This window comes from Haemaphysalis longicornis, unplaced genomic scaffold (genome assembly GCF_048455015.1).
Source record: "Haemaphysalis longicornis isolate Haplotype H1 unplaced genomic scaffold, Haemaphysalis longicornis Haplotype H1 scaffold_7, whole genome shotgun sequence".
Taxonomy (NCBI): domain Eukaryota; kingdom Metazoa; phylum Arthropoda; class Arachnida; order Ixodida; family Ixodidae; genus Haemaphysalis; species Haemaphysalis longicornis.
Genome location: NW_027526422.1, coordinates 20,885,419 through 20,909,953, shown reverse-complemented (window position 1 = coordinate 20,909,953; position 24,535 = coordinate 20,885,419). Strand labels below are relative to the sequence as shown.

The 24,535-nt window shown below is 48.0% G+C and overlaps 1 long non-coding RNA gene across 1 annotated transcript in view; it reads right to left on the bottom strand.

The window, feature by feature from the left end:
* LOC144147237 (uncharacterized) overlaps positions 1-7,924 on the bottom strand; it is a 149,923-nt gene extending 141,999 nt beyond the window's left edge. The window contains exon 1 of the long non-coding RNA XR_013317873.1: positions 7,365-7,924. This is a non-coding gene — a long non-coding RNA (uncharacterized LOC144147237). The remainder of the gene's footprint in view (positions 1-7,364) is intronic.
* Positions 7,925-24,535: the final 16,611 nt, after the last annotated feature.

Here is a 24,535-nt window from a genome sequence, read left to right as displayed (position 1 = left end):
GTGAACTAAAGTGCGCGCTCTGCGGCCGCGATCACCCGACCGGCGACAAAAAGTGCCCACTTCGTTTCTGCACCCCCTACCTTCTCAAGAAGCGTAAATGGGAGAAGAGACAACGACAAGAAAACTACAGAAGACAGGAAGACGACCTACGTAACACTATACTGAAGTCACCCAGCTTCAAGCAAGACTGCAACACCAACACGCGTGATCGCTCGAGCTCCTTCCCACGCCTCTCTTGTCAAGACCGACAAAGCAGAAGCGACACCTTAGCAGCCGACCACTCTACCGGAAGCCAACGTCGGTCGAGATCAAAGTCGCGGCGCCGCAGCCCCAGCACTCAGGGTGCAAGACGCAAGTCCAGATCCAAGTCCCGAAATGGAAGGCATTCACAAGGCAGCGATCAACAAAACAAGGTGAGCTGGGCTAGTGCGGTCTCCCACAGCAAAGCTCTGCCGAATAACATAGAAACGGAGGACAGAATTAGCCGAGGGAGGGCAGAACAGGAATCCGAAATTGTAAAAATCAAACAGATGCTGGAACTGGTTCTTGCAGAAAACAAATTGCTGAAATCAGAGTTATCCAAGCTCAAAGGCGCGAGCGATGGCACGACACCATCCTCGTCCAAATCAGTCGCTCCCTCTTGCAACTCTGGGAAGGTAGCAGGCAAAACTGGGCCCCCCAAGAAGCCATTGGGGGCAACAGAACCACCGCAAATTCCGATCCTTGATAATTCGTCTAACGATGAGATAGAAGAATCGAAGTCAGATTCTCCTCCATCGAAACGCAGAGCCAAGGAATTAGCTTCAGATCAAAGCCATGCCCCGTCGGGTGGAAATAAATACGTTAATGAAGGAACGCTCCTCCAATTCGGTGAAAAGCTTACCGAGACAATTAGCGCCACGCTTGGCGCCAAGTTCGACGCCCTTGCCGCGAGTATTGGAACTCAAATGGCAGCGCTGAACGCCAGAGTAACAGCTCTAGAAGCCGCCATCCCGCGCCTCGGAGCTGGGCGGGAAGGGTGCGCGGGTCCCATTAAAGCCACCAAACCATATTCCCGACCCACATTGGTGGAAGGCACAAGAACGTCTCTTGAGTATGCATCGCCCATAGATTATGCTGCAGGGAAAGAGTAACGCGCTGGTCTTGTGGCAGTGGAACTGTCGGGGGTTCCGAAAAAAACGAGGTAACTTAGAACAATTTATTAAAACTACAGGTTCGAATGAAGCGCCGGACGTCATCTGTCTCCAGGAAACCGGCGTCCAAACAAAACTCTCAAACTATAAATCATTTTGCGATTTGGAAGAGGGCGCGTCGGGTGAATGTCCAAAAAAGAAACCAATAGTAGCCACTCTTGTGAGGCGGAACCTTCCGGCCGTGCGTCGCGACATCGGAGAGGACACGACGGCTGCGAACCACGTCCTTGTAGAATTAATCCCAGATAGAAAACACAGGGGAAGCAGCATTTTTGTACTAAACATTTACAGCTCCCCCCGAAGCAACCACAGATTCGCTAAGCTTTTTCGTAAAGTGTTAGACTTAGCTCGAGGGAGCACGATAATTATAGTAGGAGATTTTAACGCCCACCACACGGAGTGGGGATACAAGCGGGCCACGACTAAGGGTAGGAACCTGTGGCTCGACGCGCACCAGGAAGGTTTTTCCCTGGTGACGGACTCGGCGCACCCCACACGAATGGGAAATAGTGTTAGCGATGATACGACTCCGGACCTTACGTTCACCAAAAACACACGCAAAGAACCCACGTGGCTAAACACACACGAAAATTTAGGTAGTGACCATTATATCATCACTATCACAGTGGAGACTAGGATCGCCAAGCACAATGGGAAACAACTTAGGATTGTTGACTGGGATACGTTTCGCAAGATCAGGGACGCCGAGCGTGTCTATGATATAAACGATGTCCCTCTTACAAGCGACATAGACGATATTCAAGAATGGGCAGAACAACTGCACAGAGATACTAAGCAAGCTACCAAGGATATCCCGGTAGAGGCGGATCTTTACCAGGCTGATGCTAAACTCCTACACATGTGGGAGGCCAAACAAGGCTTACAAAAGAGACTCCGAAAACAAAAATTAAATCGTACCTTACGACGACGTCTTGCTGCCCTCAATAGGGACATTGAAAACTACGCCAATCAACTGATGCGGCAGAACTGGTTCAGTACATGCGACAGCATGGAATCCCAGATTGGTCTTGCGAAAACTTGGAATCTTCTCCGCTGCCTCATTGACCCGGAAAGCAGCAAGACCACGCAAAGGCACAACTTGAGTATTCTGCTTCACAGATTTGAAGGTTCCGACAAAGAGCTAATTGAAACAATTCGACAGAAGTACATAGGGGACTGCTCCGCAGAAGTGCTCCCGCCATATTCAGGGACCGGGAACGAAACCATGGACCGCCCCCTCACGATGCACGAAGTACGAGATGCCATTCACAACCTGCGAACCCGCTCCGCCCCGGGTCCAGACGGCATTACAAATAAAATGCTACGGAATCTGGACAACAATTCGGTCGAGGCCTTAACCCGATACATGAACGTGTGCTGGGAACGGGGTCAAATCCCGGGCCAGTGGAAAACCGCGAAGGTAGTCATGATTCCCAAATCAGGCAAAAAGCTCCAGATAGAAAACTTAAGACCTATATCTCTTACTTCATGTGCCGGGAAACTTATGGAACACGTGATCCTCAACAGAATTAACAAATACATGGAGGAAAACGGCCTATTTCCACACACAATGATCGGTTTTCGGCCTAAACTCTCAACACAAGACGTGATGATTCGACTTAAACATGACATCATAGACGGAGCGCATTGCTCACCCCTAGACACCAGGGCTATACTGGGAATTGATCTCACGAAAGCATTTGACTGCGTAAGACACACGGCCATCCTCGAAAACCTAACCAAACTGGGTCTAGGCCGAAGGACGTACGATTACGTTAGCAACTTTCTTTCGGACCGCACGGCTACGCTCAGCGTGGGGGGTATTCAATCGGATACGCTGGAACTGGGGAGCAGGGGGACGCCGCAAGGCTCTGTCCTCTCTCCGTTCCTGTACAACGTAGCCATGATTGGCCTCCCCGAACTCCTGGATAACATTCACGGCTTGCAATACAGCCTGTATGCAGATGACGTCACGCTGTGGGTTCCGGGTGGAAGTGACGGACATATACAAGACACACTACAAAGGGCAATAGAGATAATAGAAACTTACGTGATCCCTCGTGGCCTGAACTGCTCTCCAGAGAAATCAGCGCTTCTACTCTATCGCCCAACTAGCAGGGGACGCCGGACAGACTCAGTAGCTCCGGACATCCAGCTCTTTACATGCGGAGGCCAACGCATCCCGACAGTTTCAAGTATCCGAGTCCTGGGCCTCCGCATCCAGGCCAACGGACACAATTCAGAGACCATACTCGCTCTCGAAAAGAGCGTACACGAAACAACTCGCCTTATCTCACGAATAGCCAATAGACACCACGGGATGAAAGAACACAACCTCGTGAGACTGGTACAAGCCTTCGTCATTAGTAGAGTAACATATGTCGCCCCATTCCTGCACCTGAAACGCGATGAAGAAGCCAAGCTAAATGCCATGATAAGGCGGGCTTATAAACAGGCCATAGGGATCCCGTTAACAGCCCCAACCGCACGGTTCGAGGCACTCGGGCTTCACAATACCCTCAGCGAGATTATTGAAGCTCAAAGGCTGTCACAGCGGGAGCGACTTATCCAGAGTCTGACCGGCAGACATATCCTCAAATCACTTGGCATTTTTCCTGCAGGGATACCCCGAGCCAAAATAGACCTACCAGCGGAAATAGGGGATCGCATGCACATACCACCGCTACCGAAAAACATGCACCCCGTACATAACCAAGAGCGGCGACAGGCTAGGGCCAAAGCCCTACACAAAAGATATGAAAAATCAGAGGACGTGGTATACGTAGACGCCGCTGATTACATTGCTCGCGACGCCATGGCCCTCGCAGTGGTCAATTTCCGTGGGGATTCAATTGCCTCATGCTCGGTCCGCACGACGGACACAGAGGTGGGTGAAGAGGCGGCCATCGCCCTGGCGATGACAGCTTCTCCAAAAATTAAATTCATTGTTAGCGACTCTAAGTCGGCTATTTTAAATTACTCGAGAGGGCGAATTTCACCCGAGGCGTCCCAAATCCTAAAATCTCGATCCCATGACGAGCGGAACGGGAAGATATACTTGATATGGGCACCGGCCCACTCGGGCCTGGCCGGAAACGAGTGTGCGCACGATGCGGCTCGAGGCTTTACCGACCGAGCTGGCGTCGACACTTCTGACCCAGACGCTCACTCGCTCCGCTGGACGGGCAGAGACAGGCTCGTGTCTTACAGGGAGCTGACTACTCATTACCGGCTTGAACGAGCCCGCTACCCCCCCGCTCATCCATCCCTCAGTAAAAGGCAATCTGTGGTTTGGCGGCTTCTTCAGACGAACTCGTACCCGAACCCCGTCGCGTATAGTCATTGCTATCCTGGACAGTTTTCAGATAAATGTCGGAGATGCAAGGAACGGGCCGATCTTGCACATATATTATGGGCATGTCCTCAGGCGACTCCTCAGAGCCGCAAAATTAGCAGTAATGAGCAGTGGGAGACCGTACTGCTCAGCTCAGACCCGGCGAATCAAGTCTGGGCCGTCCAGTTAGCCGAAGACGCTGCTAGGACCCAAGGGCTCCTGGCCGACGCCTAGGGTGGAGGTCTAGCTCTCCTCCACAAACTGGACAAATAAAAGTTATTTCTCTCTCTCTCTCCGCGTACTGATCCCTCCCGCTTTGCGCCATGCTGAAGTTGCTTCTCATCGAGGAACACCGTGCGGTTTTCTCAGTGTCGTCCACCTTAAAGGGACGCCTCGACGCTAGCATACATGCATTTGCATGGCAGCACAGCGTCGCTTAAAAACAACGCCCCCACCCGCCGCGGTGGGTCAGTGGCTAAGGCGTTGCGCTGCTGAGCACGAGGTCGCGGGTTCGATTTCCGGCCGCGGCAGCCGTGTTTCTGATGGAGGGAAAAAGCAAGAACGCCCGTGTGTACGAGATTTCGGCGCACGTTAAAGAACCCCAGATGGTCTAAATTAATCCAGAGCCCTGCACTACGGCGCGCCTCATAGCCTGCGTTGCGTCGGCGAGTTAGACCCTACAATCAATCAATGAATCCATCCATCCATCAATCAATCAATCAATCAAAACTATGCCACCCCCCCCCCCTTTTTTTTTTGAGAATTGGGCCCCGGGTATCCGGACATCATTGACGAAGCGTCTGCGCGCCGCTCACGAAGCACTTCATCTGCACAATGACGTTGGACCCAAAGCCCAACTTCGCCATGTCGCGGCGTAAACAGCGTTATCGAGCAGTTCATAAGGTATGCAGGGTGCCTCAGCTAACTTAAGCCAGAGTATATGTCTATGCACTTTACGACGGTGCGATCAAATGTATGTTACTTACTTTTGTATGTAGTGTGTAACGCTATTTTTATATTTTGCTTAATTAGATAATTAGTCAATTTTAATTAGCTAACTTCTGAACCAACAAAGCTCGCCAAGAAATCCCAATTTGAAAGTTGCACTGCGGTTTCCAAAACATCCGAATAAAGTGAGGATGCGCGCGAAATACAAAAAGAACACCACGTGACATGCCGGCTTGCGCGTCTTGATTGCAGTGCTCCCAAAAGTTCCGCTCGCAAACAGCCATAGGCGCGCTGCCGCTTAAAAGGCGACAGGCAAGCAACGCAGGCCATTTACGCGAAAGATGCGCTTCTCTCGTCATAGTTCGCGATAGCGATAAGCAGACGCAGTGGTAATCGCTTGTGCTGCCCGAAGCAACAGGTTCGTCATCTGCCTTGTCACTTTTTAAGCAGCTGCGTTTGTGCGCAGGAAGGCAGGGAGCACTCCAGTCACGGCGCGCAAGCTGGCACGTAACGTGGTGTTTTTTTTTTTTTTGCATTTCGTGGGCTTATTTAGTAGTTGAAAAACACTAATACTTACCAGATAGAAACACCGGAACTGTTTATTCGGACGTTTTGTAGACCGCTCTGCAACTTTCTAATCTGGATTTTTTGCCCAGCTTCGTTGGTTCAGAAGTTGGCTAATTAAAATTGCCTAATTATCTAATTAGGCAAAATACAAAAGATGGCGCAACATTGCATACAAAAGTGAGCAACATGCAATTGGTAACATCGTCTTAATGTGCATCGGCATATTTTTGAACCCTGGCTAAAGTTAGCTGAAACACCCTGTATAGGTTTCATATATCAGCATATACAAAAGTTCAGCGAGACTTTCTGAGAGCCATTTTCGACCGTTGTAACCGGTGTTCGTATGGAAAAAACATACAGAGGGCTCTACTGCTGTCACAAAAGCTTGCGAAGTGCTGACACTGCTTTGGCTGATATACTCTATACATAGAGTCCATTTAATTCGGCCCCCGTAAATTCGAAAATTTGGATAATTCGTCATTCTCACACCCTCCCTCCAAAAATGTACATAGCCCTATGGCAAGAAACATTCGCTAATTCCACGCAAAATCACAAGCGCACGGGTAATTCGTACTAAAGGCAAGTCAAGGACGGCGCACAATTCGAATAAGGTTTCGGAGTACGCATCGCTACCGTATCAACCACCTTCACGCGATTTCGGAGCGACCCGCGCCCGGCTTTGCTGTCTCTGAGGGTCATCCGTCTCCATCGCTCGCCAACGGACATACAGCAACGGTGCGCTGTGGACGACCAGTAGACCGATGACGAGATCAGCAGCACTGCCCTCTGTGTGGCGCTTGAGGTGTCCGATGAAGGGAACCCGTGCGATGTGCTACGCCCGGCGCGTCGTACCGCAAAAGAAACCGTTGACGTTCTCGTGGTTCAAGAGGAGTTTTGCTACGTTGTTCCCAGATATACGCTTGCGCTAGAGGGATTGACGCACGCACGCAAAGTAGTCCTTTCCGGGCAGTTGTCCGCAAAGAAACAAACAAGCATCACAGTCTTCTTCGCAAAGTAAAGGTATGAAATAAAAGAATTTAAAATGCGCGTTTTTCTCAGTCATTCGATAATTAGAAATTCGGATAATTAGGACATCTTTTCCCTCCCTTGACGTACCATTTACCGAGGTTTTTTTGTAATACCATAATTCACAAACACAGTCACGTAGCACGAAGCGCAACAACGTGCGAAGTGCAGCCACAGAAGTCTTGCTATTTCCCTAACCGGTTCGCCGCAGATATTGCGCCTGTTATTAATTTCCTATGAGCCAGTTATGCACTGTTACCATACATAGAAAAAAATCGTTTAAATAGTAAGCTTACCGGCAATCTTGGTTCCATGCTGATCCATCCTTCTATCCAGCCGGCAACACACAATTTCCGCAGGAGTCTCCTTGTATCAGCATCAGTAGTAGTCAACACACAGGTCACAGAACATGTCCTCTAAGTTGCTACTGACCTTCAGTCTCTTCCATCACCACTGTGACTGACACACAGACAGACCTTACACGCACTGAAGCCCCCCACCCCCGCTGAAAATTTTTGTTGCGTCAAACTTGCCAACCAACATTTGGTTTGTAAATGGCAAACCTAACGAGGGGTCACTTTGAAGTTCCAAACAGCACGAAGTTCTTTTCACCGCAGTTCATAGCGCAGTGAACACTGACGGAAGCTGCCGGGCGCCGCGGGCGCGCATATCAGTTGCCGTTTAGTCCACAGGGAACCCCGCGTGAATCACGTCTCGGTCACTGCTACACCTATCCGCACAACTCGCACACTCACCGACAACTACGTAAGACAGCCCAAAATCCACGCCCGGGAACGAGGGCACCCTGAGCGGCGTCCAAGAGGGGCTGCAACTGAAGCACCGTCTGCGAGCGAAGGCAACTGGCGGTCTAGACAGACATGACGAGGCGTTTTTGCACGGCAGGTGGTGCATTAGCACCGGCGTCGGGCAGAAAAGGAACTTCACGACGTCATGGTATCGCCGGCGCTGTCGCAGGCAGCTCGCAAGCGCTTGCCTCATGGCAAGCATCGAATGGCAAGCATAGCAAGTCATTGCAATTACTGACCACGACAACCACTTCCTCGTCGGGACGAAGAACGAGTAGAAGGCGTTTGTCCCGAATCTAGGGAAACCTCCAATGCAGTGATGCCGGACGAAGGAAAAAAACAGCATCGCTGCGTGCCGATGAAAGCCGTCATGCTCGCTGGTTACCGATAGAGAAGCAGCGCTAAACAGCTTCTGTGGCTGATCAGTAACTGTAATGGAACCGTGTTAATTAGGTTTAATGGTTGTCCCCCAGCGGTAGCTCAGTGGCTAAGGCGTTCTTATGCTGATCCCAAGGACACCGATCTAACCCCAGCCGCTGCGGCGGTTTTCGCATCGAGGCAAAAAACAAGAACGCCCATGTGTCACAGTTCGGCTAAATGTTGGTTCGTCGCACAGCTGATTCTGCTGAACAATTCTGCTGATGAACCACAAGAAGAAATGACTACGAATGAATGATATACAGCTTCGCTGTAAGAAAATGGCTTCACTACCACCCTTTCTGAAGTAAAAATTCGGAAATTGAATAATTGAATGAAGCAAAACAGTCATGATAACGGGATCAAAAATCTTCGGGACGTAAAAAAACAATGACATGCTTTAGTTATTTTTACACGGAATATCGGTGTGCGGACATACCAGCACATGGGCAGTTAGGTACCCGGACGTTTCACTGCAGAGCGATTTGGGTACAAACAGAGATTTTGATGGGACAATGATTGACTGAAAAAAAAAAAGAGTGAACAGTCAAGATCAAGTACAGGTTCGTCGGTGTTCCTATCATTGTTTTCGTTACGCTTAATCACAAATGAACTCTATTTGCTGGAAGCAATTTCTGCGGTAATTATGTTCTAAAACTACAAAACAAACCGTCCAGACGAAGGAACATATCCAGAAAATACACAACACAAGCGCTGTGTTGTGAAAGTGCTTGCTTAGTCCCGTCGTCTTCGATATTTTCTTGGAGTTCCATTGCAGCAACCAGCCCGTCAGGAAACCTTTCTGCATATTATTAAGGATGGTTCGCTGATCCCGTTTTACTGATTCACTCTTCTTAAAGATCTTCAAAAAAGTTTTCTCAAAAGTTTGTCGGTGTTCTTATGTTGTTACTTTAGGCATAAATATTATTTCTCATAGTTTTAAACCAATATCTCCAGTAAATTTTATAAAAGCTTGTTCCTTGATCCTTTTTATTTTGTTCCCTTTTCTCTCACATTTGCACTAAGTATTCTTCGAATATTTTGCTGAGTAGCAACGTTATTGTTGCAAAATTACAGCATGTGAGCTTCATTGATATATCGATGAGCCGTGATCAGTGTCAGCCCGTACCACCCACGACTGATCGGGGCCAGTCACTAGCGTAATTCACCGCTCCCAATTCACGAGTGCCACTCACACTTGTGAGTGGTGGGCGGGGCCACTCGCGGTGTGCCACTCACCACTCGCGAGTTACAATCGGGGGCGTGTTTGAAGCGTGAAAATATGGTATACTGTCGGTTAACGGTACGTGCTTACGCAACAAATTAAAGCCGTTCCACTCGATGTGAAAACTGTCGGAAGTGCAGAGCAGCGATTCGCCATAATGGGCTGTAGCGCCGTTATCCGCTCACTGCTACCACCCAATGCCATTCGAATTTCCCGCTATTGCAGTGCTCGCACTCCCCTTGCCTGAACCTGCGTCAGCACGAGTTCTGTTCTTTTTGTGCTTGCTTTTCCTGCCGCACGTACCGGCGTTGCAGTGCCACTTTTTTTCGCTTACTATCGTAAAACCCAACCCAATGAGCATACCTAACTAAATGAACGCAGGCGCTGCCGGTTAATTACGTATATTTTGCCTCAAATGCACCTTCAGTTTTTTTTTTTTTTTTTTTTTTTTGCGCTAAACAGCGGGGAGATGTATTCGCCAGCAGTTCACGAGTTTTGAACGCTTATGACTATATAACCGCTTGGATTTCGAAGCCCCTGGGTTATGCCGCGGCGGGACGCCGTGTGACTCTACTTGGGTCCAGAGAGCGAGCTACAACGGCAAGGCTAGCCCCTAAAGTACCCTGCACTTAATAACTGCTCGGGCTTCGATAACACAGCGCGCCGCGCATAATGCAATTCCAAGTTAAACCTTCCAGGTGATCACGATATATAACCAAGATGCTATTGTAGAACCCATCAACATCAACCTGCACGAATTCAGTAACTGAACTGGCAACATTGCCCCCATCACACTACTTGAGATTGAATTCAGCGGCATTCAACTGGACAATTGTGCTTTCACGCTAGCAACTCATAAGAAATGCTCGGGTGTCTTTGAATCTCTTCCCCCAACCGTCGGTACAATACCCTCCTGTCTCCAATTTCTGGAGTGGTGGGCAGCTGTTGCTTTGAAAATAAATAGACCCTTTATAGTACTACGATAGTACAGCGCCCATAAATTAAGGCAATAAAATATTTTAGGCCTATTCCTTTCCTGTAATACGGAAGATTGTGTGGTGCTAGGGGCACCTAGGCGTCACGTGTGAAGTGTTAGCAGGCTTGGTAGACCTCGCAAAGGCATCCGGATCACGTCTACGGAACCATGTTCAAGGTGAACAATTGGGAATAACAAGCAATTCCGAACAGGATGATAAAGATATGTTTCAACATTGCCACTTGGCACTTGCTTTGCGGTATCACTGGGCATGCGCTGACATCGAACTCTGTCCTGCCAATTTTCTCGACAAGGAAGTGGCAGCCCTCAGCTATCAGGCTACTCACGAGGCCGCGGAAAAATGAAATTTCGTGTTTCGGATTGCTTTTCGGACTCTTCAAGGTTACGTTCTCTCATTAAACAGGAGCGTTAAGAGTCGTGCTTTTAACACAAAAGAAAGTCCCCTGTACCCTGAGTAACTCTAGGAAGCTTTAAACCGCGTGATGCATCAGCCCTTTTGCATCGTTTTGACGAAAAAAGGGAAACCACATGCCCCAGACGGCTTGAGCCTTGTGTTTAAAACCAAATAATAAATGGTAATGCGAACACCATATGTCTAATAGTGGACAGCAGGGCTGGATAATCGCTGAGTAAGCATAACTCGTAAGGCGAAGATAACCTAAGCAGAAATCCAGGCAAACCTCTCGAGCGTAGCTAAGGCATTATTATTCTTGCGTACGGTTACAAGCACGTAGACTGAAGGTAAAATGCTGAACCTAATTGTACAGTTTAGTGGAAACAAACTAACATAAAAAGCTATTAACGTGGTAACGATTGCATCGAGAAAAAAGAATCCTACGATAGCAGACATTACACACATGCAGTCATGAAAAGGAGTGGAAATAAAATAAACAACACTCGCCCGGGCCAGTGCTGGGGCATAACAGGCTCATCCTAATCTTTGCAGTCTTATAATTCTGTGGCTACCCACCGCGGTAAGCATGGTGGCGAAGACGTCCGGCTGCGTACCGACAGCGGACGCACCGACAGCGCACCGACAGCGGGCAACAGCGAACGTTTTCTGATAGATGCGGAAAGCAAAAACGCCCACGTGCCTCGTGCTAAGATCCCCAGGTGTTGTTCATCCGTTGAGCTCCACAATGGCTGACCGCGCAGAAATGATGTATCTTCGGCATATATTATACACCAGATTGAATTTAGTCGGCCTGGATAGAAACTGAGTGGTCAAGTCATAAGGAGCGGACTAATAATTAAAGCGAAAGCGATCTAAATTCTGAAATACCGGTGCTCTCGCTCGCACACCGTGCTCATCAGCCGTACCTGCGAGCTGTGGCCAGAACTGAAGCTTTCCCTCCATAGCGGAAACTATCACGACAGTCTCAAGAAGACCCACCGCAACAGAAACCGAAGGCGAAAGCTACGACACGTAGCTTTCAAGGTGCAGAGAGAACACAACGAAGAGCGCAGCGATGTGTTCTCTCCTATTCCTCCCAGGATGTGTACGTGAACATCTAGAAACGAAATCTTTAAGTCCGCACCACGGGCACAAGCACCGCCATACGGCGAGCATTGGGAACCACGACAAAGGAACAATTCGAAGCACTGAAACTGTCGCCCGCTTACTTTACCTTACCTAAACACTGCGACAGCCCACGAACACTTTTGCACCCACATCTTGGCTGGGTTGAATTACATGCTGATTATTTTATTTAAAGAGGGCAGTAGTAGAAGCTTCAGAAATAGGGGTTACAGATTGTTGTAGCTTATTACTAGAAATTTAGTTCTTTTATGTCAAGGTTCGCAACATAAATCTTTACGAATTTACGTGAATAGAACGTGAAGCTGCATATTCTTTTTTTAAGTTTACGTAGTACATTGCGGTAGACGAAAAAATGAAAGCCTTCATGCCTTACGCAGTCGCGAATATAGAGGGTCAGTGTCTTTCAAGCTTGCTCTCAACCTGAATAGTTCACGATTATCCAAAGTTCACAATAAGATGCCTCTACATTATTTTGATTAAAATTCTTTTGCACAACTGCCGCTCTTTGGCACGCGAGAGAGAGAGAGAGAGAGAGAGAGAAACATCTTTATTTGCCCTTCTATAAAGGCTCCTGCGTTGCTGGAGGAAGGAGCTGCTGTTACCAGTCGCCCCCAAGAACTGCCTCAATGTGTTGGAGGGGGGCCTCCCAGTGCTCCTCTTCTGTCAGTCGTAATGAGGAGGTGGTCAATTGTCGGACTGAGGGTGGGTACCGGCCGGCGCTTTTCGTGCGCTTGCGGAGAGCGAGTTTGAGTTGTTTTGGGGGATCCTCTGGGGGGTCAAGCCACTCCGCCCAAGTGCCAGGAGTAGGGGAAAGGGAGTCTGTGTATATGTTTCTTGTCTGTATAATCTCTAAGCAGTCCCACATGTAGTGCCGGTTGTTAGGGTACCCGTGACCGCAGCGTGGGCAGCTAAGGTGGCCAGGTTTATTTTCTATGTAGTGCATGATATGTGGGGTGCGTAGGACACCTGCTTGAGCTCGGCGGATGCAAGTTGTCTTTGATCGCGGGCAAGAGATGGGAGGAACGCAGTGTGTGTCTTGATCGGTGCGAAGGTCTACCAACTTTTGGTGCCTGGCTTGTCTTTCTTCGACGTGGCTGGTGTGGCGGTCGTATTCCTCCGGCAGCGCAATTGGAGGTTCAGACTCGCGGAAGAGAGTTTCGCGCGCGAGTTGGTGAGCCACCACATTTCCTGGTATCCCTTGATGACCTGGGATCCAGCGGAGTTCAACCGAAAGCTCTGGATGGGAGGTTAGAGGCAATTCGAGAATGTTGCGAATGTGCGTGGCTATTTTATTGCGGCAGAAGAGGCGGATCGCCTCCTGGCTGTCAGTCAGTATAAGCAGTTTCCGTCGGCCGGTGAAGTTCGTGATGGCATCTGTTATGGCTAACGCTTCGGCATGACCGGGATCACTAATTCCTAGGAAGCGACGAGTACTTTGTCCGTTCCCGTAGTACGCGGCGGTATCAACTATACCGTCGTCTGATACCGCGGCGTCGGTGTAGACCGGAGTGTAACCCTGGTCTATCTTCTGCGCCACTAAATGGCGGGTGGCACGCGCTCTGTGGGCTCTGCGCTCGCGGTCGTTTTCCACACTCATGTGGCGGGGGATAGGATGTACAGTCAGCCTCGGCAGGTGTTCCCAAGGAGGGCGTTCTGTAATGTAGCCTTCTGGTTCCTCAATTTGTGCCCCTAGGGAACGGAGTATAGCTCGTCCCTGTCTAGAGGCGCGCAGCCGAGACTCTTGCGCTTCTTTGTGGATGTCTATGCGGAGTGATATTGGAGTGTGAACTCCCATTCGTCGAATCTCATGAAGTGGGGTGTAATTTGGGAGTCCCAAGGCAACACGAATAGGTTTGCGCAGTTGCGTTTCTAATTTGTCCATCTGAGTGCGTGTCAGCCGCATGTAAGGGGCTGCGTACATGATGCGGGGAATGATGAACGCCTCGAACATTCGTAGCAGTTCATGCTCTTTTACCCCATGTCGCTTCCTTGAAATCCGTTTCATCATGTGCGTGATCTGATTGATCTGTGTCGTGATTTTTTTAACCCAAGTGTCCGCTTTGCCTTGTTGGTGAAGCCAAAAGCCGAGCACTCGAATTTCTTCTTTCCTTGCTATGGTTGCGCCGTCTAGTGTTAATTTGATTAAATTGCGGCTATGGTCAGAGCGGCCGGCTGGGCCATCCTCCACGACGATGTATTCGGTCTTAGAGGTGGAGCAGCTGAGACCAACGTCTTTCATGTATGCGGTGACGACATCAATCGCTTCCTGTAGTTGGTCCTCCTGGTGCCCGGGGGAACCCTGACAGCACCACAAAGTCAGATCATCAGCATATATGTTGAAGTTAACGTCGGTGATGGGGTCTAGTTTGGCGGGCAGGTCTTTGAGCATTATGTTAAAAAGAGTTGGGGAAAGAATAGAGCCTTGCGGCACTCCCTTACTTGGTTTGAAAGGGCCTACCAAGCGGCCGTCTACAAGGACCTCCGTTGTTCGGTCACTTAAAAAGTTCCGTATGTAATTATATAATCGCTCACCGCATTGGATGCTTTGGAGCTTTTCCAAGATGGCTTTATGACTTGCGTTGTCGAATGCCTTGTAAATATCGAGCGCTACAATTGTCCTTAGTTGTGCGCTGCTGGGGGAGTCGTAAATATCGTGCTTGAGGCGGATCATGCAGTCTTGAGTCGACACGTGCCGCCTAAATCCTGCTATGTCTTGGTGCAGCACTGCCTTGATGTTTATCACCCACGTAAGGCGCTCTAGAATCATCATCTCCGCGAGTTTGCCACAGCATGACGTTAGTGATATTGGGCGGAGATGCTCAAGGCGATTCGGTGGTTTCCCCGGTTTTGGTATGGGTGTCATTATTGTCTCTTTCCATTCTTTGGGAAGAACGCCGGGTATCCAAGCTTCGTTTATGTACCGAAGTAGTTCATTTATAGCATTTTCTGGCAAATTTTTGATGAGTTTGTATGTGATGCGATCCTTTCCCGGTGCCGTGTTTTTCTTTATCTTACTTAAACAGTCGTCCAATTCTTGCCTGGAGAAGAGTGCATTGATACCTTCATCCAATGATTCCCCAGGACCAGGAATGTAATCGGTTAGAGTTTCTGGTTTGTAGCTGTCAGGGTGTATCGTTCGGTGGAACTCCTTAGCGAAGTCTTCGTCTGAAAGCCCCATGGCCATCTGGATCTTCTTCGTTGTGTGCCTAGTAGGCCTGGCTTGTCCCAGCAAACTAGGCAGGATTTGCCACGCTTGCTTCGTGTCTAGTGATCTGTTGAGTTTAGTGTGGCAGAAATCCATCCATTGTTTCGAGGCCAGTTCATTTGCGTAGCGCACGATATCCTCTGTAATGTTTTGCACGATCTTTTTGAGTTGTTTGTCTCTTTTATTCCTGCTCCATTTCTTCTTTAGTTTCCTTTGCTTTGCGAGAAGGTTTAACAAGTGCCGGTCTGGAACGGCCTCCTTGAATTCAGCAGGGCAAGTCGTAGTGTACTTTTCTTGAGCCTCTAGGACCAGTTGGGTCCAGTCGCACAAGGGAATGTTCACTGTCTGTGCGTTTCCTATGACCTCTCGGAATTTATCCCAGTCAGTGTGTTTTATTTTGGCCGTATTCCTCTTTGCTGTCGTTCCCAGGTCTAAATCCGCAAGAAGTACGCAGTGATCGCTGCCTAAAGTTTCTAAGGTGTTGCTTCATGAGATTTCTCCTTGTCCCTTGTGCCAGGTAAGATCGGTATTAGAGTCTCTCTGTACACTGTTCCCGTACCTGGTGGGCAGCATTAGGTCATTCGCAAGAGTCATTTGGTGCTGTTCCATGGCATGTTCCAAGAGTAGCCCGGATTTTGATGTTGAGGTGTAGCCCCATGCGACGTGCAGGCTGTTAAATCTCCTACAATGACTACGTCTTTGTCTCTATGCTTCTGTAGCAACCCATGAAGCCAATTCTTGGGGCTGTGATGCGATCCTCCTGGGAGCCAATAAGTGTTAACTAGGATTACACGGCGATCTGAAAATCCCGGATGTACTTCTACGGTGACATGTTCTTGTCTGTCGTTGTTGCAGTACGTTGAGTCGTGCTGAATGGCTGCCAGTGATTTATGGACCAGCGTGACACACATTGTGGGGGCGCTTTTTTCTTCCCGATTGCCTTTCCTCGTATTTTGTACGATACTCTTCTGGGAGAAGGTTTCGTAACCTGAGAGTCCAAATTCCCGCCTTGTTTCTTGCAGGAGTATAATCTGTGGTTTTTTCTTTAATGTATTTAAATATTTTGCCAGCAGATTCTTTTACGCTTGAGGCCACGACAGTTCCATTGCAGTATGGTCAGGGTTGGTCTAGGGAGGGACTGTCGTGGTACTGCGAGATCATTCGGGCGGGAACCTCTGATTATGACCGGACTTGCTGTTGTCGTGGGCGTAGTTCCTTGCGCGCATTGCTGTGTATCGGTGACACAGTCCTGGTCACTCATCATTGGGTGAGTGACTGGCTTCTGGCGCAGACGGTTCAACGGCTCGTCTCTTAGGCATGATACTTATACGGGCCTCAATGTCACTTATGCGTTCTTCGAAGCGTTCGGAGAGCCTGGCGACTACAGTATCTATTACGCGCAGTGCAATGGTGTCTATTGTAGTCTCGATTAGGCGACGATGGGTTGCCTCTATAATTGCCTCGACTGTGCGCAACTGCTCCTCTTTTACAGCGTTCATTTCCGAGCGTAGTTCTTGGAGAATGGTGAAAACATCGCTTATGGGGGGACGGGCGATCCGTTCGCAGCATCAGTTTCCATTTGAATTGGTTGCGGTACACACTCGTTGGTTTCTTGGACTGGCTCATTCGTTAATAGGGGGTGCGAATTTGCGTCTAGTCCTAATGCTTGCTTGTATGTTTTGGTGGCTGTTATTGGTGTGATGTATGTGGTCCGCTTGTTTTGGTTGTTGCCCTGTAGGGGAGGGGAGTAAGGACGGAGTGGCTCGCTCACCTCAAATCCGGCACCCGACTCTCGCAACCTCTGCGGCCCCGTTGTCACAGTGGTGGTCTGATGGGGGCTACCCGCATTTTCTTTAAATATTCCACAAGTGCTCATCTCTCGGCTTGTTTCAGATGAGGCACCTCGGGGGGGTCTCACCGGTTGATCAACTGCAGTTCTTTGGAAGTTACCGCTGACTGCACCTCCTGGTGGCTGCTGCAGTTGGACACGTCGTGGCAGGCGAGGTTCTTGTGCGTCGGGCTTTGCGTTCCTGCGCGAAAGGCTAGGACTTCGCCGTGAGTCCGGAGGATGCTTGAGCCATTTTCCCGAAAATTCATGAGTCCGGGGTGGTTTATCTTCTATTTCGTGGGCACTATTAGCGGCGATGAGGCGCTTTCGACGTGTGTTTGCCAGTCTTCTTGCATTCTCGTCCGCGGCAGTTCTCGCTTTGCAGTCGGGGTCTGTAGCAGGATGTTCACCATTGCAGTTGTAGCAGCGTGTCTCGCAAGAGTGGGCCACCTTAAGACCCGGGTTGGCTGCAAAGATGCCTCCGCAGTTGGGACAGGTGACGTAATGACTTTTTTGGGACATACTTCGGATTTGTGTCCGATAACCATGCAATTCAGGCATAGTATGCTTCTTGGGCGATGAGGATAGCAGCGCATGGCGGTACGGTGAAATAGCACGTAGCGGGGCACTCTGAGGCCTTCAAATGGCACAAGGATGGTGTTGGACCGACCCATGGGACGGGCGAACAGAATTCGGGTTTGTTTGGATTCCAGGTGTTGCCGAAGCTCTTGTTCGGTTGTTTCAGCGGCACGCGAAAACCAAATATAAAATGCCTCCACGTGCGTTCAGCCCAACTTGTTTCCAGCCTTGTTATCCTGCGTTATTTAAACGTGGAATAAAAGAGCTCCCGATGAACATAGAGGACAGAGAATCTCTCAATCTCAAAATACTTGAAAGTAGATAGGACGGCACTCAGAAAGATTGTTCGAGGTCCAAGAAAGCGCGGAAGAACGAAGACTCCCTGTGAAGAAAGTGAAACAACTGAAAAACAGTGATCTCTTGGTCGTGAACAGGAAGCCTAACGAGTTTATTGGAGTATAGCGGAATGGATTTTTATACGCACCTCATCACATCATCGGGGCAAACATAGCGCAATCCACTTGAGTGCGAGGCTTTCTTTGGATTATCATTTTGTCGAAATAGCGTGTGGTTATCAGAAGGGGTGTGCTTATAAGTAAGAACATTTAACGAAATATATCGCAGTTCCTGGTGACTTCGTTAGATCGCGTTTTAATTATACCAAAGGTGCTTTCACGTTACTTACTGCCTTATTCATTTTGCTGAGAACCCAGAAAAAAATATTGCAGCGGCTGACTAAACTTCATTTGAAAGCTTCAATGTAAATACATAAGTAAACACTTTTTTGCAATAAAACAACAACAACAAAAAAGCAAGAGTACCAGGGATGCTTACAGTGCAGCGTTGAAAAATGCAACAAAAAATAATGCTCCGTTTTGGAACAACTGCGCAGGAGAAATTTATTTTAATGCGACTGTCAGCTGAACTATAGCTTCAGCTTCAATCACCAAGGGTAAACTTGGGTAAATCACCAAGGGCACCATAAGATGTAATCCCGTTTTGAAAATAATTTTAGGCTGATTTGGATTTAATTAGTGAGCGAAGCAACAACGCATTAAGTATCTTCTTCTGTTGGTGTTGTTTCGAGATTCGTTAGCGCGATACCAATAAGCTGTCCTATTCTATGGCGCTTGCTCTGAGACACCCACCCTTACCGTTAGACGAACATAACTAAACACCAGTAAAGAAAGCGAACATACTGTGCCATGAGTGACATACCCAAGGCCCCGTTATGCAGGCGAAGGTTCTTAGGAGCCGAAAGAAAAGAAGTACTACTCCTCGGCCCTTATCGATGCCAGCGAGAAGCTCATATAGGCATGCGCCCCCAACTGGTTTTTCTTGTCTTCCTTCGTTCTCTTTTTTTACCCGAACGTGGAACTAAGCAGCAGTCATTGCATTGAGCTAGAATACCTGCAAAACAGCGTCTTGGCAGTCTGGTGATACTCAAACCACCAGGTTCAGGGGGTCTTAACGAAGAAAGATGTGTGAGCCTGTGGGGATGCGGGCCGCATCTACCAGGGATTGCGGGCTTTCTTTTTGCGCTACACAAAATACGTAAGAGACCTGAGGTAGTTGCTTGTACGTCGCGTTTATTGGTTTTCAGGGGGTCTGCTCTGGGTCTCTTTGAATTAAGCTGGCCACAAATAACGGAAATGGGAACGAGGCCTGAACGCGTACAGCGATAGTAAACCACCTAAGGAACTGCAAAAGTATACGGATGGAAGAAAAGCGACTAGAGTAGACTTGTGCCTCGGCGTGTCCAGGGTGCCCTTAGAGTACTGCATAAAAGAGAGATTGCATTGCAGGAAACGTACTGGCAATATGCATTGCAACCCTTTTGGGCCCATCGGAACGCCGTATTTTACGCCCTGCAAACTTGCTTCCAACGATTTAAGGTCAGAACACGGAAAATGAACTCAGTAGAAAATTGAAGCGCTTATTGTTATTCAGACTGAACTATCAGAAGAAGTAACTGCACCACCTCAAGAATAAGTAACAGTTACGACTCTCCATATATCTTCAACTCAATTCGCAAGTGCCCATTCATCGCAAAAAAGATGTCTAAATGCGAGCAATTTTGTCCGCTTTCACAGTGGGCTTAACTACACTGAAAAGCAGAGGACCGCAATTTCATCCTCACTGCGCAACTTAAGTTGCATTCAACAAATCTATGCGATATGTAGTGTGCTTTCTAGTGTGGGTAGTGTGGAGAGCCTTCTCCTTTCGAGCTGTTCCCAAAGTTTAGTACTGGGAACGCTTCTTGCGTTCATACTGTCATGAGGCCTGAGCCTAATTTATAATGTATGTTTCGTGTCGAATAGTCCACCGATATATTTCAAGTAGCATTTGATAGTACTAAGTGGGTATTTTCCACACGACAGCAGTATCTTGTATAAATGCGGAGGAGTCTTAAAATGTACTTTTGGTGCATTCATCAATGGAAGCCATGTGGAGCCACTACATGTATTTGTGACTCTGGTTGGACGATAGCTCAGGCCACTCGTTTCTCTAATGTTACTGACTTGAAGCTAGGTGAAAAAAAAAAGAAACGACCCATGTCCACTAACATAAAACTTGGGGAGGGGCGAAGCATGCGGTGCATGAGTGTATTGAATGATTGTAAATTTCTCTCTTGTCACGCGGCGCACTCAGATCGGGCGCCGGAGAAGCGCCGGTGGGAGGAGCAATCGCGCGCTTGTTGAAACGGTGGCGTCCTCTCTTGCGTTGCACCGGATTTAAGCAATTTGCATGTCTCATTTGCCCCAGTTCGGGGTAGGGGCAGTGGCCAACGGGAGTGCAGTGCAATGCCGGCTCGTCCCCGGTCATCAACGAGACCCCGGCACCAGGTAAGTATGCCTTTTTTCTTGCTTTGGCCGACCACCCAACCCAATCAGGCCTAGCGCGGGCAGCCGGTGGGTGGTTAGGTGTGACGCAAATTAAAGCCCGCCTACAAACAGCTTCTGGTTGTGATGGACGTTTGCTGAAGCGGACAGGGAGCGTTGGCAAAGATATGCTCCGTCTACTTCGTCCTGGAAAACTTCTTGGCGCACCCTGGTCCCTGCCCCGCCCCCCCCCGCCCTCTCCTCCGACTTCATCTGTGATACGCCAGTCAGTTGTGCTAAGAATGTGCTCAGAAGTTGTGCTCAGAAGCCCGATGGGATGTCCGGCGTTGTATTATAAATTATATTAGATTGATTATTGAACCAGCTCTTCGTTGCTAGTTTTTTCGGCTCATGAAGTAGATATTTTTGCACTCCACTATTGGTAAACGGACCTTATGAAAGAGGCGGATCCCTTGTGGCTTAGTTACTGCAAAAAAAAAATCATTCGGTTGAACATGGATCATTGGATGCCTACTGGCTAATGTAGACTTCCTGGAGTTCTTAACGAGTGTTTCAATATCGTGAGCACAGTGCGTGGTTATTCCCGTCCTGTGCACTTTTCTACGTGTAGTCGTTTTTCGTGCTTTTTCCCAAAATGTATTCCCCTCCTTTGTAGATATCGTTAGGCGGACGGGTGTCCAACCGGTAACCTCGCCCATAGCCTAAAATAAGTTTGAGCGACAACGTCGCCGTGACTGGTAGAGGTGACTTAGAGTTTGCTGTTAGAGTGGGACACTTCCCTTCCCTTAAAGGAACAAGACATACTATGCACAATACACAACGCAGTATATGCCAAAGGTGCGGTTGAAGTTAAAGGCTGGAAAAGGTCACCATTACAGGCTAATGGGTCATTACTGGACTTTTACTGGGTCATACTTTTACTGGGTCATTACTGGTTGGTATACGCACCTCTTCACGTTACCGTGTCTTTGAAGCCTGCACTTGCAAAGCCATTTATTGCGTCAAAACCACTTTTATATACCACACTTTATATGTGCACAGGGCGTAGTTAAAGGCTTTAATCTCAACGCTTGCTTTTATTTTGACATAATGACAGCGCTCTTAACCATCCCGAAAATTTGCACTAGAAAGAAAGAAAGAAAGAAAGAAACAAAGAAGACTATTTTTCAGCAGACGGTGTTACAATGCCTGCTAAAGTGGCAAGAGCTAAAGGCATTGAGCTTTTGACGAGGGCGCCTGACCCTCTGCAGTTCACAATAGAGGGTACGTTTCAATCAAATATGCATGTTTAGCAATAACATCCCCAAGTCGCCTTCTTAGGGTGAAATTTTATACAAATAATTCTAAGACATCCCTTTTTTCGGGCGCCTTTGGCGGTCTTTTATTACTTCACTGGCTCGACGTCAAAAGTCCGGCCTCTTTTTTTCCCCTCATGCACGTCAACCTCTTTCTCTGGTGACAAAGCTGGGCAAAAGCTTCCGCTCCTGGCAACTAATGTAGGGCGCTGCTGGTGGCACACGTATTTGCTTACGAAGGAAGTATGGGACGAGGAAAAAACTGCAGGCTATTGTTCGGGACAAAAGAGAAGCAGGAAATCGACAGCGGCTTCACGTTTAGAACGCAGTGAGAGCATTCGAATACGCCAGCCATATTTCGCTTGAGCCGCTTTTCGACAAACTAAGAACTCCCAAAACATGCATAATCTACAACTATAAAGAAGAGTGCCCGACCGACCGACCGACCGACCGACCGACCGACCGACCGACCGACCGACCGACCGACCGACCGACCGACCGACCGACCGACCGACCGACCGACCGACTCACTCACTCACTCACTCACTCACTCACTCACTCACTCACTCACTCACTCACTCACTCACTCACTCACTCACTCACTCACTCACTCACTCACTCACTCACTCGATCATTCACTGTCTAATAAACGCGCAGCCAAACCTGGTAGACCCTGATACTTGAAATTTCGGAAGTACATTCGGGTCATGGCGGTATTTTTCGGTATTGTACACCTAACTGAGGAAAAGAGGGAAGTTGTTTTTTTCGTAAATACATGATTATCTCGCTCACCCGCTCTCACGTCGAAGTGCTCTTAGCTGATATGTATTGCTTTTAAGAATACCCAAAAAGTAGTTTTAGGGTTTCGCCCTAACCGACACAATTCGGGCGATCCTGCGTTTGAGAACAAAACGGGGCAGGCAAAAGTTCGCTCGTCGGCAGAACCTTTTGTCCTTATTGGTTATGTCAGCATTCGACATTTTACTGCGACGGAAATGGGGAGCTAAGAGACGGATTTTTTTGAAACTCTTTTGGTCAAGAGATGCCAGTAGCAAGAAACAAATTATCACGGTAAAAAAGGTTACCGGTAATCAAAAAAATTCTCAGGACTCGGGTTTTCCTGTCGCTCCGCCAATTTTTATAACTCTTTAGTGACCTCGAGTCATTATCAGGAGAACTTGCTCATGGGTGGAAGGGGATTCGTTATTTTTTTCTTCAATTTTTTTTTCACACAACTTCCAAATCTCTGTAGCACCAATTAACGACTCCCTCTGCACCCCTGTGAAGCCTATATTATTGTTTCATATCTCTGACAACGACCCATTGCTTAAGATGATGTCTGTAAAAGCCATTGGGGGATTGGGGACTTTCGTAGGGTTGAAAAACTTTTAAAAGTCATAACAGGCAGCGAAACTAGCACTAAGCACTCAAACCAAGGCGATACTACCTCTTTACGAAGCGAGGTAACGCACTTTCGAGGTAACGATGCGAGGTAACGAAGGTATGCAAGATAACGTACTGTTAATCATAAATTCGCACCTATCGCATCGACAACAGTATGTAGACGACAATGGCTACTCGTCACAAACATCGCATATGGCATGCGGAGTACCACAAGGAAGCATTTTGGGACCCTTTTTATTCAACTTGTATATAAATCACATCACCAATGTTAACACAGACGTCTTTTACTCGATTTATGCAGATGATACTAGTCTGTTTTTCAGTGGATCTAACCAAGATGAGCCAAATCAAAATGCAAATGATTCGCTTTTACGGCTTGCGCAGTGGGCGAATGCTAACGCACTCCAGATTTATGTAGCCAATACCAAGGCTATGTTCTTTTACCCCAAGGGTAAAATAATAAATGCTTCTGTATCGATTAGTTATAACTGCAACGATATTAAGATTGTAACTGATTTTAAGACTCTGAGTATATGGTTTACAGACAGAACATTATGGGATGCACATGTGCACTACGAGAGTCTGAAACTGCCCCGTACTGTGGGTCTTTTAAGTCGTGGGAGCCATATTCTTCCTAGAAACATCAAATTACTTCTTTCTCAATTATTATTTATGTCTTAGCTTCAATACTGTCACCTAGTGTGGGGTATAGCCACGCAAACAAGCATTCAGAAACTTTATCTACTCGAAAAAAAAAATATCTCAGAGTGGTTTACAGCCGCCCGAGGGACCATTCTACTTTTGAACCTTTCCATGCGGCAAAAGTACCGAAGCATTCTCCCTTTACCATATACGGTTAGCGTCATGTTACAAAAAAGAAGTTAGGCACAACATTTCAACACTGTCAGAATTACCCCGCCTGAAAAATATGTACCTACATACCCTCTGCGCTACGTACAATTTTTTTTCATTCCAACACCGCGTACAAACTACGGACCACAAATGTTGCACCATAACCTTCCCAGCGTCCTGAACTACATATCTGACAAAGGCTTAAATATCTCAACATGTAGTAGAATGCAAGTAGGGTATTTAGTTTTTTTGACACCTGATGATAAACATAACGACCCAACTCTATTCCCACCATTTGTTGGTTACTATGCCACCGTATTTTGTTGCACTTCAATGGCTTGTCCTTTGTGTGCTTCGTGCATCTTCTGATGACCAAGTTTTTATGTTCTGGGTATTTGAACTGTTGTCATTTCAATGTGTGCATGATTAATATCTCAACCAGCTTAGGGATGCCTTGTACATGCTGTACTATTTGT